The sequence below is a fragment of the Amblyomma mixtum genome, chromosome 1 (assembly GCF_055824585.1).
Source record: "Amblyomma mixtum isolate Tamu chromosome 1, ASM5582458v1, whole genome shotgun sequence".
Lineage (NCBI taxonomy): Eukaryota > Metazoa > Arthropoda > Arachnida > Ixodida > Ixodidae > Amblyomma > Amblyomma mixtum.
In genome coordinates, this window is record NC_143012.1 from 261,698,897 (window position 1) to 261,704,770 (window position 5,874).

A 5,874-nucleotide genomic window follows, 5' to 3' on the forward strand; every position below is an offset into this window, starting at 1 on the left:
AATGGTGGTCCCGGGTTCGCTTCCTGTTCAGGACTGAATTTTTGAAGCGAAAGCTTTACTACGCCAGGTTTTCAAGAGAGCAGCGCCAGTGAGTTTATCCTTGAATTTCCCCTATTGGTTGGGAGAGGTCATGTGACCTACTGACGTCATCACAATCTGCCCACCATGGCAGATGGCAACAGCACCATCGGACTGTGAGGAACCTCCTTACCGTGGTAGGTGGAGATTAAATTGATTGTTGGTTTGGCTTGGTTTGTTTTATGGGGTTAACGTCCTGAAGCGACTCAGGATATGAGAGACGCCGTAGTAAAGGGCTCCGGAAATTTCGACCACCTGGGGTTCTTTAACGTGCACTGATATCGCACAGTACACGAGCCACTAGAATTTCTCCTCCAAAGAAATTCGACCGCAGCGGCCGGGATCGAACCCGCGTCTTTCGGGTCAGCAGCCGAGCACCATAACCACTAAGCCACCGCGGCGGGCTAAACTGATTATTGGCTGAGAGGCCACCTAACCTTTTAACTAACCAGCGACGCAGAGTCGGAGGCTTCTCCAACTTCGGCACTGGACGCGGAGATGGTTTCAACTGAGATGGAGCGCCGGAACACTGACTTTGTGATCAGACTCAGCGAGTGTGACGACTCGGCTACGCGTGCATTTCATCGACGCTTTACCGACAATTCGTTCGGCAGTGTGCGTGGCGTTTGTGAACGTAGCCATGCAAAGGAAGCTTTAGCTTCTCACCATGGTTGGCCAAAGTTTAAACCACAGCTAATTTTTCTTGAAGCATCGCATTTTTTTTGCCTATTTTTTATTATTGCTTTTGCCCCGTGCTTTCGCTGAGTGTTTTGAGGACGTCTGCCGCGCGAAATCATTCAACAAGGAGCGGGACAGATGATGACCTTTTACCGTCTTTGAGCGTCACATTGTGCTCTAGCTTATAAACGCCTTTTATGCACCCACGGCCACAGCACATAAAAGGCCCCCTATACGCAATAAGCAGGGTGTCTTGCAACTTCTCGTAACATTTTAGTGTAGGATGTTAAAACATCCATTTCGTGTTTGGACTCTAAAGTGAAAGAGTTCCATATCATTGCAGCAGAAAGCTTGAATATTGTACAAATGCGTTGCTTTACACATCCGTCAATGCGACCGTAGTTTTCTTTTTATTTCAAACGTATACCACGATACCCACACCTAAAGCGCAGCAGGGACCGGAAGATTGCAATGCATGACCATTACGCTCGAAACGGCAGAAATATTAAAGAGCCACTGACGCTCTTTCCAAGATCGCGGCACTGAACCATGGTAGCGGCGTGCGCATTTAGATGCCCGCAAAATGCTAAAACAGCCCTGTGCTACGCAGTGTTAGTGCATGTTACTGAGCCCAGACGGCAGAAATCACTTCCGCGCCATCACAAAACCGTCAACACCGCCCGCACACACAGCCCGTACGGAGCTCGGTAGTATGACGCAACTAACGTTCGTGTGCGTGCAACGGAACCCGCCATGACCCGCGCCGACGGCCCCGGACATGCAGGAGCCCGAAAAACATAACACCATAGTAAAGAAAAGTTCCTCCCTTAGGAGAGCACAGATTTTTTTCTCGGAGCCACTAACACGACCACAGCGCCACCGCTTCTTAACTGAGGCGCCCGCAGCGCTGATACAGTATCTCTCTCGCGCGCCACTGGCGGCAAGCTCCGTTAATTTTTGCGTTCATTTTGTATTCCGCACTACGCCGCGATATTTGAGTACCTTCCGCCAAGAGAGGACGCCGTCTCCTTTGGATCGCTGAAAATTGCTAAAGGTAGGTGGTTTTTTCTTATTTACTGTAAGGTTAATTAGTGGCGCATGTGTGTTTTGTGCTCCTGCTAGGTTAGTCATTATGCCGCGCCTGTGGGTTAGAGCAGGAACCAACGGTTGGAAGATTGAAATGTGCACATGTTCGCTACGCACGCGGGCAATGGCGTTGTCAGTTTTGCGGATAGGGCTCGCTGTTCCGCCAGGATCCTCCTCTCGGTTACTAAAGATATTGCCAGAAATTCTTTGTCAGCTATGACCGCCGTACAATTAGGAATGCTGTTCAGTTGTACGGCGGTTATGTTTAAAGTAGCAGGAGTTGCTAATTCCACGGCCGGCGCCGTTCACGGCCGTTGCGTTCCGGGCGCTTTTTTACGTGTGTGGTCAGGTTTACGCGCGCTCGTCATGGACCTTGCGAATTCGGGTTCCGCAACGAAATGGACCATACGCTATAGTTTCCTGTGGTTGTAGATTGCAAGTTGCCGGTGCCGGGCGGATTTCAGTTCTGGATTTCGAATTACGTTAAGCTCGATCTGTGCCTATATCAAGCGTAGAAGGTGCCGATCGACAAGCCCTGAGGCATCGTTCTTATTCTGAAGTATGTATACTAGCTAATAGCGCCCTTTATATTTCCCTCGTTAAAAAGTTAGCGGCTTCAAAAAGGTGAGCGAAATGATCCTGTGCCTTTACGTCCAGGTAATGTAAGCGTGCGCACGTTTGGTTGTATGGTATCTTGTTTAGTGTTCATTCCTGTTGTAGCAAATACGGTGCGAATCGTAGATCTGTTTTGTAGACGCCACGTAAATGTGATTTCTTTGTGTGCAATGGCATATTGAACCAGTTGTCAGGGCGATGAGTAAAATGTGATAAAGTATATGCTTGTTATTTGAATGCTTGTTATTTGAAAAACTTTTGATATTGCAAGGGTAACTGCATGCAATATCACTATATTATATTTATTATATTAGGTACATTATATTATATTATATTACTATATTTTTGAAAAAGAGTAAAATTTTGAAAGCTCCTGTAAATATAATGTAAGCTTATGTTAGGTCTATTTTGTGAAAATAAAGATATCTTTTTAAATATGTTTTATTGTAGGAAATGTAAGCACTAAATTGATGCTCTCAGCCTTTTCATATTATGGTTTTCCCACAGTGCAAATTCATTAGCTCTGTAAGCTCGGCAAAGAAAACAAGAGAACTGCATGCAAAGAAAGTAGCTGCTGCATCTATTGTTCACAATGCTGATGTTTCTCAGCCAGCTGTTTCTCTAAATGATGCCCTGCTTGAATTGAAGGTAACAGTAGCCTTTCTTTGCTTATAATAAATGGTTTCTACCTCAGTAGTATACCTGATGATGAAAATGCACAGCTTCAAATGTTACGCTGGTATCACAAGACCTTGCAGTGACGTAAAAGGCATTGCAATGATATGCAATGTCCTTGAAACAATCATGGGATTTCAGTGCACACATTTTTCGGCTGCCGTGTGATTTTGCTAACAATACTCATTGGAATGAATTTTGTAAAAGTTTTTGTTCACATTTAGGCACTACAGGATGCTGCGTTTGATGCTGGACACTTGAACCGGACAAGAATGAAGGCTCTTCTGCATGTAACATTTGCGGCTCATAAGGCTGAGACTCCACAACAGCTGCCTGCCTACTCATTGAATGCAGACGTGGTAAGAGTATGCTATTTTGCTTTTGGTTCTTGTCAAGAATTTTGAACAAGCTTCATAGCACAATGCAACCTGCAAAGCACTTCAGCACATCCCCTATGAGTAAATATAAACTGTTCTGTTGCTGGTAGTGATCACTTTTCTCAGTGCATGTCACTAGTTGCATATTCCTTCATCTGTAAAGAGCTATTGCAAGTTGCATTGGAAAACAAGGATGTGGTTTCAATGTAACTTACCCTGGAGCACATAAATGAATCAGCATATATGCAGTGCATTACATAACTGTCATCTGTACAGGTAATGATCGGCAGTATCTGGATCATTTTAGTGGCCTTACCTTTACTTATTTAAAAATAGGAAAGGTAGAGCATAGATTCTGCATTTTGCAATTTGCCCTAGCATCTGCATTTGGTGTCTTGCTGTGTGAGGTCCCAATAGACTCATGAAATTGTCAATATTTTTGATATCTTTGCAAATTATGGGCAGTTTCCTTACGAAGGTCGAATAATAGTTTCTGTAAAATATGTGCTTAAGTTGGTGTTTTTTTTGCAGCTTACACTTGAAGCAGAAATTCTTTTTAAAGCAACAATGCAAGATATGGAAAGATAATAAGAGATGTCCAGCAGGCACTTCACAGGGCAGATTTTGTGGAGCTGGATGGGTATCTTCGACCAAAAAATTCTGAATTCTGTGTGATCACACAGGTAAGACAGCTTCCTTTTGTAATTACTGCTGATAGACATAAGCAACAATGAAAATGCATAAAATATTTGGGGTCCCTGGGCAGCATAATAGTTATGTCTGTAATACTTGGCTGAAAATGTGCAAGAACCTGTGGTGCATGTTTATTTTATTGTTTAATATAAATGATGAATTTTTCTTGACAAAGAATGTATGGAGGCTAGCATTCAGTTCTTCCACTGCTATAAAAACTAGCCATTCAAATGAGTGTTACTGGTATACATTCAAAAGAATGCAGAATAGAAATCATTATAGGCAGTGATTAATGTTTTTCATGCTTAGTTAAAATTGAGCTTAAGAAACTATAGACACTTAACATTTTGATTCGTGTTTTCTTGCTTGTGGTGATGTGTGAGGCATTATTATGCATGAATTACCACCCGGTGTTCTCCTACGACCAATAAATAATTTATAATTGCATTTCTTTCTCGTGCTGTTTCGGTTTCAACAGCCGAATTAGGACTCTGACGTCAGTGTGTGTTTGCAGGTCATGTGAGACGTGAAAAAACTCCAGTATGACCACTGCTTCCTCATTTGTTGTCATTGTGGTTCTTGAAGAAGGCTGACTTCAGCAGTGCAGTAAATCAAAACAAAGAAGCAGTGACTACATGGACGTTTTTCCATGCCTCACGTGACAAAAGCACTTTTTGATGTTACAGCTATCGTTCAGCTGTTGAAGCCGAATTAGCATGACAGAAAAAGTTCAATTATAAATTATTTAGGGGCCTAGGCTAATATTACATGCTGATTCATATGTAGTAGTGTCTTTCGAATCCTCGTTGAGTAATTTAAATGAGCATTTATTGTTTTACATTTGAAATAATGTATCATGCAAATCATCGTATCAAGGCAGTCAATGAATTGTTGCGTATAGCCTGGACTGTTTTTGCATTAAAGGGGAGATGCAACACTGACAGGCCCGTACCAGGCCCATGTATCATTACTGACGACGGACTGATAATGATCGTCACCAGGAAGAACACCATTGCCTTGGCTCCCGGCTCATCTATGGAGAGTGCCCTTATTTTGTGCCTAGCTGTCTACTTCATTTTGTACCTTTCTTATCCGCATGCTTTTGGCTAAACTTTGGGACTAGTTCAGACATTGCTGCTGCAAAACGAAAAATTTGATAAAGGGCTGATATCCTTCAAACTGAAGAGTCTGCTTAAAGGCCTCAGACTTATTTAGACACAGCCATTCCTGTATAGTTCATGGTTTTGATAATAAAGGATTGAAGGTTTCGGATAAGCGTTTAGGTAAAGCTTAACACATCAAATATAGCATCTTAAGAGACAGCTGTCATATTTGAAAATAAAAGCCTCAATTTCCTCCGAGTAATTAAGTATTGTATTTTTTGTGGCAGTGAAATAAAGCTTTGATGTAATGGATGCTTGTGTTCATTAACCATGAACAACACTGCTGAAGTGCAAGCATATCTGTGTATTATTGCCCATTGGTCTGTGCAGGAGGCGATTCTAGGTTGCATAGTGATGAAAGAAGAGTTTTAATATCTCTCATCCCACAACCTCAAGCTTTAAACTTAGGGGTGCATCAGACTCTATTTGTATAGCTTGGCTGATGGACTAGGTGTCCAACCAACAGAAATCATGATTGTATACTGTGAATTTGATGCAAGAAGTGTGGT

At 42.6% G+C, this 5,874-nt stretch overlaps 1 long non-coding RNA gene across 1 annotated transcript; it reads left to right on the plus strand.

The window, feature by feature from the left end:
* Positions 1-1,656: 1,656 nt before the first annotated feature.
* On the plus strand, positions 1,657-5,615 carry LOC149371586 (uncharacterized). Its single transcript, XR_016286900.1, has 4 exons — positions 1,657-1,810; positions 3,357-3,491; positions 4,041-4,192; positions 5,127-5,615. It is a non-coding gene; the product is annotated as an uncharacterized LOC149371586 (long non-coding RNA).
* The last annotated feature ends 259 nt before the right edge of the window (positions 5,616-5,874 follow it).